At 37.5% G+C, this 8,342-nt stretch overlaps 1 long non-coding RNA gene across 2 annotated transcripts; it reads left to right on the top strand.

Annotated features, from left to right (window-relative positions):
- The first annotated feature begins 643 nt into the window (after positions 1–643).
- On the top strand, positions 644–8,045 carry LOC310857965. 2 transcript variants are annotated; one of them, XR_014569193.1, is made up of 6 exons: positions 644–880; positions 1,240–1,523; positions 2,955–3,011; positions 3,157–3,216; positions 6,440–6,496; positions 7,767–8,045. It is a non-coding gene; the product is annotated as an uncharacterized lncRNA (long non-coding RNA). The 2 variants fall into 2 exon arrangements; XR_014569194.1 differs by having other exon boundaries at positions 644–1,523.
- Positions 8,046–8,342: the final 297 nt, after the last annotated feature.

The following is an 8,342-nucleotide window of genomic DNA, read 5'->3' as shown; positions in this document are numbered from 1 at the left end:
ACATAGCCTATATACTGTACTACACACAGAGGCCACATACAAAATAAATAATAATTCCGTCAATCCAACTAAGTCACATGTCATGCAGAGATGTCATGTCATGGCAGTGATAAGACCAAAGCTTTGATAATGGCACCTGTTTTCAACCGGAACTGTTAAACTAATAAGATAATTGCAGAGCATAGATCCATGTCCATTGTGTATAACGTGGGGGTAAATGATTTGTGGGGTATTTTGCATAGATTGAACAAAGTTTGTATAGCCTACAAAACATACAACATACAAATTATACTAAAGATTCCCAGACCCCTAATGTTGACAATTTGCAATCAATTCCAATTCCTAACCTCCCATACATTGTAGGCTATATGCATGTCCATTATTAAAGTAAGTGTAAGTTAAGGCCTTCCCCTAATGCTTCGGTTTCCTTTTCACATTCAGAGTCTGCTAGGCTAGAGTATTTGAGCTGGTTGTGCTTCTTGTTGCTAGGCCAAGGATCTTTTAAAGGAAATCTTCCACTGCAAAGCAGCATGCGCAGTTTGATCTCACATCTCATTGGTCAGTGATGGGGGTGGAGTATTAAGAGCAGCAAAACAACACTGGCAGACCCCAAATATTGATGGGTAACTTCATTTTGGGGGGATGTTAAATTGCTAGGGTGTTTCAAACTTTTGTGTGTGTGTGTGTGTGTGTGTGTGTGTGTGTGTGTGTGTGTGTGTGTGTGTGGTGGGAGATTATGATTAATTGTGTTTATTATGCTATTATGACAATTAGTTTAACTTTATTCTGTTATTATTATTATTCACAAGACAAGGTTTTGGTATGAAACCTATCTACAAAATAATGAAAACATACAACTTTATGGCTGACTCCTTGAAAGGTGTTGTAGGCCCTATATAGGCCTATGTTTTGTATGATTGGTGTATACAAATTAATCACATTATCTTCATTAATTGCACAAAATAATATTAATTCTGTCTGTGGTGTCTTGAGGGACATAGGTGGACATTTTTAAGGTTAACTGTCTGTAAAACGTAAACGTTTGGATGGAATATGCCTACATAGCAGCCTACCTAATTTAATGAATTAAAAATCGAATGGAACCAGTCAGTTTAGTTAATTTGTTAAAATATATATATTCAGTTCGCATGAATTGGCTTCATTGGCTTGTCTGTGTGATTTGGTTAATCAAACAACCAATTATTATTTTCTTTCTATAATATGTAACCTACACATCAGAAAATACAAAGTGTGTGAACAGCAGGGTTCCTGCCCCGGCCTGGAGGACACAGAGGAAGTTGAGCGCGCTTACGTTGATAGAAAGGGGGCTGAGCTCTGACGGATAACACCCTAAGCACAACCAGGGAAGAAGACAGATACAGCAGAGGAAGGCGAGCATCGAGGACTGGATGGAGAAGAGACCTACAATGCAGCAAAAGAACACACCAAAACGACGAAAATCGTCCAAAAACACGACAATAGACCGTGCCGATGATGGGGGATAGTGATGTCCTGAGAAATTGGTAAGAGTTTTTTAAAGAGTAACCGTTTTTACTAGTTGTAAAGTCGAGTTGGAGGTATATGGCAATATGGTGGAAAGAACGACAGCTAGACACGGTGTTGTTAAAATGGCCATGGTGTGTCCTCAGCCAAGAATAAAGAAAACGATTTTCTTCACTGAATCTGTGTTTGATTGTGCTCTTGTTCACGAGATAAGCATATTTGTCACCTGTGTTTATAGTTTACTTCGGTCATGTTAAGAGAAGCACTTTTTCTAGGGAGATTTATGGAGTTTTATCAACCTACGCATTTTAAAATGTGCTTTGTCCTTGAAAGGGCAAATGCCCTTGTCTGAATTTGTGAATAAAATGACAAAAACTAGCCTTACTTCGATGAAATATTATCATTGAGATGTACTGATGTCAATACAAGGATATTTACTTACTATTTTGTTTATTTTCGTTATATTTAACATTTATGGCGTTTTAGTGACATTTAAATTTAATATTTGAAAGAAACCTGGAATAGTTTTAACAGTAGAATTCTAAGTTTGTTAATGGAGAATACAAAATCATTTCAATAACTTGCCAGTGTTTATAATATTTAAAAAAAAATGTTTAAATGAATTGTGACAAATTGTCAGAAATCTAAAAACGATATCAGTGACCACATTTGCCTATCTCTAAACATATACTCAAATTGTTGACACATTTCTTGTTAACTGAAGCTTATAATGTAAAAATTAAAGGAAAAAGAACAAGAATGGTTCCAAATCCAAAATAGGGTGTTGGCTTTTAACCCTTTGAGTTCCTGAATGGAGAAGGCATTTACATATTTACATTTATTTAGTTTTAACCTCTTAATACTACATCTGTAAATTATATGCATTTTAAAGTTATGGAACACAACTCATTAAGAAGAATGTTTGGGAATAAAGACTACTGCCCCAAAATAAATAAATACAAATAAAAGCTTTATTTTTTATACAACCTAGTCTCTCAAACAGGATTGTCTATTTAAGACTAGTATTATACATGTCAAAGACTAGTACTATTACATACACATTTGAAACAATGTAATACTTCTGTTCAACATGATTACAGTATGTTATGTTGAATATAAAAATAGGTATTTGACAAAATAATTTCTTCTGCATTACTCCCAATGGTATATCATTAATTCTAAGTGACCGATCTGCAATTGTAGCAGCTATATTGGGTCATTAAAGTTGTCATAAAATGTAAATATATTTAATTTGCACAACACATATATATTCTTGAATCATCCAAGTGTTTTTCAACAATATGTTGCCTTCTACTTATTGCATTCTGCCAACCTTATCAACACAAATCAAAGTAAAAATAAGAATCTCAGTCATCTGATTCTGCCAACTGGAGTGGTGATTTTCGTTAAGTTTCGTTGTCAACACTAATCATTAATATTTTTGTTTTTAGGGATTCCATTGACCATTCACGTAAGAAGAAAGCGCATCTTCTAACTCAAGAGAAATGGTATGTTTATGCGAAAGTCACATTTTGAGTATTCTGCTGTGTTCGTAGCGTACTTTATATTTTCTTCTGCACATACAACCAACCAGTAGGGTGTGCTGTTCTCATTTTTGTTTTACGAATCTTCCTTTTTGTTCCCATTTTAAAGGTGTCACATTTAGCTCCGATGGAACCAAAGGATTGAAATGTCACACTTAAATGGAGACTTGTAAGTGTAAATACATAAAAAATATACTTTATATAATTACGGTTATTGTGATTGAACAACTTCATCTTCCTATTGGTGTATATGCACCAAGCCCCCAGTAAGGCCAACGTTGAAGATGCCACTGCCTACTGGCGAAATATGCAATTGCAGCACTTTAATGGAGGTGGACGGACGTTCATGACGTCATGTGCGTAAGCCCGGACCTCAAAATTGAGGTCCGGGCTAGGCTAAACTTCCGCTCGCTCGAGCCATTGAGTTATAATTATACTTCCGGCAGTCTTCCGGGTGCTTCAAAACGCCACTGAGCAACTTCCACTGAAAGGAATAGCTTGGGGGCGGGGCTAGCGCTGTGGTTCGGTCTCTCCTTTATAGCTCTATGATATGCACGTTCAGATTGTTTTTATTAGTTTACGTATCATATCCTGCTTAACTATATTAATACAATACATTTAAAATACATTAAAAAATTGGGAACAATTTTGTCCCACCCCCTTAACCTGTGATGAATTTGGAAAATATGTGGGTATATTTTCTTCAACACATTTCTGAAAATAAAAAGCGCACATTTTGTTAATTATGCAAGTCGAAAAAAAAGTTTGTAAAACGGTCCATGCGGTTACTGTCTGTTGAAAATCGTGGGAGTGGATGACTCGGAACGGTGAATCATGGGTTGGTGAAGAGCGCCATCTAGTGTAAAATCCAAAGACACAACTAGCATCAAATTACGTCCTTGGCGGTGCGGGCTTTCAAAAAACAACTCTTTCACTACCCCCTTGTGGCCATTGGTGGTAGTTAGCTTCTGCAGACTGAAATGACTCCTCCAATCCACTTGCTTTAAGTTGCTCAAAAGCGCATGAGGTGATTTCACTCCTCCTTCCTGGTAGAAACAGAGTGTATTCTGGGATTGATTGGGCCAAACTCATGAACGCGCTGGCCGTTGACTGTCATTGCACTGAAACAGCGTTCACGTGTCACCATGAACGTGCGCAATGATAGTCAACGGACCAGTGCGTTCATGAGTTTGGCCCAGCGCTGCAATACCAAATTCGGCCATTTCGCCTCAGGGTTTCCTCTGGGTGCTGTCTCTATTCATATATATATATATATATATATATATACTCCTAGATTACTACTCATTCACATCCGGTTTCCCCGCCTTGCAGACTGAGGGAAGAAGAAACGGCTAATGTTAGCATTAGCTCACGATGTTTATCTTTCGCCAGAAACCTTAATATTTGTGAAAAATCACAAATTAGATCCCGAACATCGGATGGATGATCAAAACCGCGGACGGTGCCATTTCTTCCCGAGAAAACAGCCAAAGAATATCCTATTGGCTAGCGTTGCCCTAGCAACCGGGACAGGGTTAAAGCTGGTTTTCAGCTAAACCGTTTCATGTTGATATAAAGCGATCAATGACGCCATATCAATTCTTCAGTGTTAAACAAGTTTCAATTATCTGCAACGGGCTAAACATCACAAGTGAAAATTACATTTTGTTTTACTAATGGACTACTACAGATTTGGATGATACAGCTTTTGTAGTGGTTTTCACCTCATACATACAGCCAAACAATAGAAATTGACATTTTATGAATTCGGTTGAAGCCCATGAGAATATGTGAAGTGAAAGATAATGTTTGGTAGCCATAATGCCAGTGTATGCCACCACCATTGCAAAAATCGTGTGGGAATCGGAAATCGGAATCAATACCGATGGACTCAAATCAGTTCTAAGTGGCATCACTGCCTTAATATTACAATAAGCCTATGATAACATTTTAAATTCCATGTGGAAAATTCAATCCATTTCTCCTGTATAACTAGGCTCACCAATAAACACAATTGGCTGTATTTGTGTGGGAAGCCAGCATGGTATTATGTCCTTGTCACAACACTAGCAACCCCTACTGGTTGGTCGGGGTATCTGTTCACTAGCTGAGGTGAAAAGAAGCACCTGGGCTAGTGCCAGTGTGTGCATTATTGGCACACATTGTAGTCTACACCACCCCAGGTCAACTGGGTGGTGGGAGGGGTTAGCAACAGCAACAATTGCAGTACACATGGGAATTGGCATCTAGTTTGGGGAGACAATTAGAGAAGAAATCTCAAGCCATAAAGATGAAACAATTTAGTAACTGAGAACAGCCAAAATACCATTCTATTTTCACTTAATTAAAAATAAAACATTTTGCTCATGCTCTATAATATAATGGGAAAATAATAGTTTTGAATTTGGAACTATTTTTAAGAATGTAAAAATAATGCATTTTAAATGCAAGATTCCCTGAAATATTCACCCTGTTGAGTGCCTTCCTAGTTGCTACATTTACAAAGTTAACGTTTACATAAGAGTTTTCAAATATAAAGTGCTCACCTGGGGCCATGGATGTTAAACTTTTGCAAAGGTGGCTAAAATTGGTGTGTAAAGCCCTACACACCGTCTGCGAACGCCGCGCGTCAAAACAGCCTCCTCCGTTATTTTCAATGAACCTATCCCACACCGGCGGCGTCCGACTAGTTCACGCCTCGCCTGACGCTCCGATACGCCACCGCTCTATTTTCCACCGCGTCGCTGCGCACCCGGTGTGTGCTGGGCTTAGTTGTGATGCAGTTTGAAATAGTTGTGTACAGGGAAAGATATCTTGACTGTATTGGGGAAATGCATACAACTTTAATGTAGGGATGCGCCAAATGGGAAATTCTTGGTCGAAACCGAATATAGGAAACAGTTGGCTGAAAACGGAACACTAAATGCTGAAAATGAAGGGGAAAAAAAGATAGATATTCATCATCAGTCTTTGTACTATGCCGTCATGGCCGTACCTTGATAATGTAGCCATTACATGATAATGTAGCTACAGCTACATGATAATGGATTATTTATTTAAATTATCACGTTTTGATCACGTCATCACAACAAAACGGTAGGTTATGAAAAGTAACCCCGGTTCTTTTGACTATTCGGTTTCGGCTCTAAAATAAACCGAACCAATACCGAATATTCTTTTCTTTTTTTTTGCCACTATTCGGCCGAATATTAGGTGCATCCCTACTTGAGTGACCTGGGATGTTTGAGAGAATGCCAACTTGACGCTAACAACGTTCATTTCCATACTCTTTTCTCTGTTTTTTCAGTCTCATTTTCCAGATAGTATACACACTTGGGACACTCATAGTTCCATAACGGGGATTTCATTATTTTTTTCTTTATCACTTACAGAGTGGAGACATGGACTGACTCTGTGGTACTCAATCCTTGAAACAAGAAGTCAGCACTGTAAGTATATCACGTTTTGTTAGAATGAGCTGCTTAGTCAAACATTTGTGTAAATGTGATGTAAATTCTGCTGACATTAGACAATTACTCTGTTTAGTTTTTTTACTCCCTTTTTATCATGTTATGGCTTTCTCATGCAATATTTTATAAGCCAAAACTGCTTTGATTTGAGCATTGCAAAGTTTGTACAGCTACTATACTACCACCCCCCCCCCCCCCCCCCCCGGGAAATAAAATGCATTTTTCACGAGTACCTTTTATCGGAGGCCATTTTATCTTCTGAGCTGTAATGGTGGATGTGGGACTCTTGCCTGCATTTGGAAGAGTTTCATTCAAAGAATGTAGCCTACATAGTGTGGGCAGAGGGTGCTTGTTTCAAATGTATGGCAGAGAGGGGTTGACTTTGCATACCCTATGAAATTTCCCAACATGGTCATTGTATTTGTTTTAGATGTGTCAAGGTATGGGTACATTTTATGTATTTTCCCCCCAATGTCATGAATGACACAGGCTAGCATGTAGGCTAAGCTACCCCATTGTCTTGCTAAATCGCATATCGCACCCCTTGTGGGCAGCTGATGTTAGTACATGCTTTATTTTTTATTTTTCGCTAACTTGGTGGAAGTTTCATGTTGAATGTTCGAGAGTGCACCAACTCTGCTGAGTGTTTGCATCATCCTGAGGTTTTTTTATTGTTACATATTTGAAATTGACATTTTGTTGACTTCAATAATTCGGGCTAATTTGCTTTCAAATAAACTAAACTAATTCATTGTATATAATTTGACTTTTAGCCATGTGATACTTCACCAGCATTGTAATGGCTGGGTTAACCATAACAGTAACACATTTTTTTTTAATAAAGGATATATTTGGAAGGCTATCCGCATAGGCTAACGATAATTCTGAGGTTGTGTTAGAAAGCGTAACCATTTCTCCTTTTTTTTTTCCAAGTTTTATTTTAACATGTTTGTCAGTGCGATCAATGCACTAGCTATTTTGATTAATGGCGACAATTCATTGTCAATTACCAATTTATTAGCAATTTGTACGTGTACTTCTATGCTAGCTTCTGCTCTACATATCTGCTTCTTTAAGCAAATGTGTGGTCCACTACTATCTTGCTTTAGCGTAATTTAAAGCTAGCTAAATACTATAGTGTTTTTGGGATAACTTAGCAATGCCTTTTTAGTAGTGGACAATACAACGTTATTCATTTTCAAATGCGTTGTGGGCTTACGTCATTTTTCCTCTTTGTTTATCTATTAAGACCCGATTGAGCTGGATAATGCTGGAGCGAAGACGGCGTTGGTTGCTATGAAGATGGCAAGTAATGCGCCACATTTTGAAAAGATGAAACTTTATTTTTCCCTGGACAACTTTGGACATTTTGATTTTTGTTTTTGAAACATGGACATCGGAGAGCTCTTTGGAAATACTGGATGTTCAGTGGACTACTTGAAAATTGTACTTTTTGCGAAGAAAAAAAATCAGCCTTTGTACGATTGATATTCAAATGTTGACTTTTAATAAACTGTTTGTTGTCCTATTTTTTCCTCCTGGCTTTCCTGTTTTATTAGCAAATGGGTATGCTACCTAAATGTTTATAAAGAAGGTTTAGCACAGAAGATCTTAATCATCGTAAAATGTTAGCCCAAAGATGATATTCTATATTAACAGTATCTTCGCATTACATATTTAAAGAATAAGAGTTTACACTAACCATGTGCCAGTAAACATCTAGACTTGGCCCACAACATTATAAGTTAACATTGATCTCATTATTTTTTTCACTTGCTTTCTATTATCCCTCTATTGCTATAATAATATATTGGTTATCTGAAGT

The sequence above is a fragment of the Protomyctophum parallelum genome, assembly GCF_964188405.1.
Source record: "Protomyctophum parallelum genome assembly, chromosome: 4".
Classification (NCBI taxonomy): Eukaryota; Metazoa; Chordata; class Actinopteri; order Myctophiformes; family Myctophidae; genus Protomyctophum; species Protomyctophum parallelum.
The sequence above is the reverse complement of the archived record's forward strand: the minus strand, read 5'-3'. Positions and strand labels throughout refer to the sequence as shown.